This window comes from Ceratina calcarata, unplaced genomic scaffold, assembly GCF_001652005.2.
Source record: "Ceratina calcarata isolate Rehan_Ccalc_2016 unplaced genomic scaffold, ASM165200v1 scaffold178.2, whole genome shotgun sequence".
NCBI classification, from domain to species: domain Eukaryota; kingdom Metazoa; phylum Arthropoda; class Insecta; order Hymenoptera; family Apidae; genus Ceratina; species Ceratina calcarata.
The window spans coordinates 852,584-855,265 of NW_017139212.1; positions in this window are offsets into that span (position 1 = coordinate 852,584).

Here is a 2,682-nt window from a genome sequence, read left to right on the forward strand (position 1 = left end):
TGTCCTTAGTCGCTGCCACGGAAAGGCCACCCCCACTTTGAACGCAGCCGCTCCAGTGTATCCCCCACTGGCGATGCGCACAGCCCGAGTAACTACGGATCGCGCGCAGTTCAGACTGCGTGTCATGTGGGTGCCGTTGGGTGTCCCCCATCCGTGTCTGTGTGCGTAACCTTTGCACGGATATAATACCGGCTAAAAGTACGGGACCACGTCCAAGTAAAAGCTTCGAGCACGGACCGATTCGAGACACCTGACCGTTCGGTGCTTCGTTTCGAAAACCAGTCCTCCAACCGCAAAATCATCGCGTAATCATTGACAGCGTGATGCACAGATGGGACCGAGCGGCGTCGTACTTTGGTCAGCGATGTACTCATGTACACATCTCTGCACGTAGTACTAACAGTTTCAATGATTACGCCGGTTCTAACATGTTCCAGATGGGGGATTTGATTCCGGCAGATTGGTAACTGGATGACATGTTTGAAGGACGAGTATCGCGATTACTTGTAGACTGCGAATTTTTGTTGTACGACTCCGGAAGGAAGCGGTGCTATCAATTTACCGATGTAGCGTCAGACGGGCAGGGTAGCAAAATCGCCGAGACCATTTGTGCAATCAATTCGGATACCGGTACACGCGCGCACGAATCCATTTTCAGCCCTCCCTCTAGGTACGTGTGTGGGTGGCCGAGTGACTGACAAGACCGGCAAGCCGGCCGGTACCGACGTCGGAAAATGCCGGCGTCGAGGGAAAGGACGTACGACCGGAAACGGAGCAAAAATGGGAAAGGATCAAAGATCGGGGGGTCGACGTCGTATCGCGCTTTGCGGCACGGGTGCGGCTGTTCAGGGGAGCGTGTTACGTGGTGAAATAATCACTCCCCGTTAAGGAACACGCGACACTGTCAATGCGCACGACATTTCTACAAATAATTCGTCAAACCGTTTTGTACCGATCCTCGCAATCAGTAATTTCAGACTTTTAATGAGCTACCGTCTCACGATTGTTCAATCATGAGAACGAGCAGGTAACGCTCGTTCGACGCCTAATTCAATTTGGACTTCAATCGAGGAATACAATTTTTCGCTGTCAATAAATTGCAGCGATGCTCCACGTATGTTTTATTGAGCCAAGTATACTTGCAGAATTCATAATAATACAGAAATAGGTGTGTTATGCCGGTTCTGATGGTTGTCAAACACATTTGTCGCAATGCAGGGAGGTCGCAAAGCAATTTCTCTTATCAGGGAGATACGTACGCCTCTAAATAAAAGCCCAGCACCTATGTACTCGGGGCATGTACGTGCATTTTGAAGAGCAATACGTTTTTCGTCGCGTACCGCAGCTCAGATATCACGACCATTGATCGCCCGGTCGATTTATCGATTTGTCGGCATTTTCGATTGCCGCATTGCATCTCTCAATCCTCAACCGTGTACGCGGTACCATCCGCGCCCCGCGGTTTTCATTCCATACTCGTACAAATGCCAAATTAGTAATACATATAATTCTTGTCGAATACTTCTTATTTCGACTCGACTCTAAAAAAATTCCTCTAATTTTTATTACAGGTACATTAATAGCTTTGAAACCGTTCGTACATGCGTACGTACGTGTGTTAAAATTTTAAGGTATAACTAAGGTATAACTAATTTTTTTTTATTAACGAGGAACTTAGAATCCTGTAGTGAAGTTCGTAAATGATAGACAATAGTATACTTCGTTCTGCGATTTACTTTCGATATGCTGTTCATCTATCAGATTTTATTGGGATTATATAGATTACTGGTAAAGCATAGTTATTTAGGGAATAAGTGGAATTGAAACGTGATCGGGGTACGAATCGGAAGTTTTACAGTACTGGCCATAGTGAGTGGCGCTCTAGTATTGAGCGACACCCCCTTTACTAGCCGCGTTGAGAATATCAGAAACGAAAATATAGTAGCCTCCTGATGTAATGACGACGTCGGCCCGCGTTATGACTTACTCCGCGTTCGATGACGTGGACGCAGGTGTTACCGTGTATGCAGATTCGTTCGCGCGAGATAACACCGGTTCCGCGAGGCATGTGCAATTTCTCGAGGCACGTGAAATATTCGCCCTGAGGACGAGTATTCACTCCGGCGAGGAGTAGGAAATTTGTTGAAGATACATTCGCGAGATCGCGTAAACCGGCTGGAACTTTCGCCAGATTTAGCGCAATTAAGACACTAATTAAAGAGTCCGTGACTGAAAACCTGGCGAACCGTGTACCCTCGTTCACAGGTGCACACGCGCTTGCGCTTATTAACCAGCTTAACGTTTGCATTGGCATCGTTATTACATCGTCCGAATTATGTTACGTGTCCGGCGCACACGTGCGCACGCCAGGCTAATAGTCGTAGCCTCCTTTCGAAAGATTTCGAATTCTTCTTCCGCGATAAAGCACGCCCCTGCGCCTACTTGCAGCGTCTGCATAATTCCTTTTTTTTTTTCTGATCGTCCGCGCTTCTCGCCGTTCCATTTCTGCTTTTCAAATTGATTAACGTGTTCAGAAAGCGATGATCAAATTCGCTTCCGCGTCTCTTTTTAATCCAGACTCGCTGGAATCTGAGACGCGGAGACGAGTGAATTGGCTCGTTTCGGCAACATTTGTAAATGTCGTCGCGTCGTCTAAGGGTAGATTGGAGAAGCTCGGAAAAA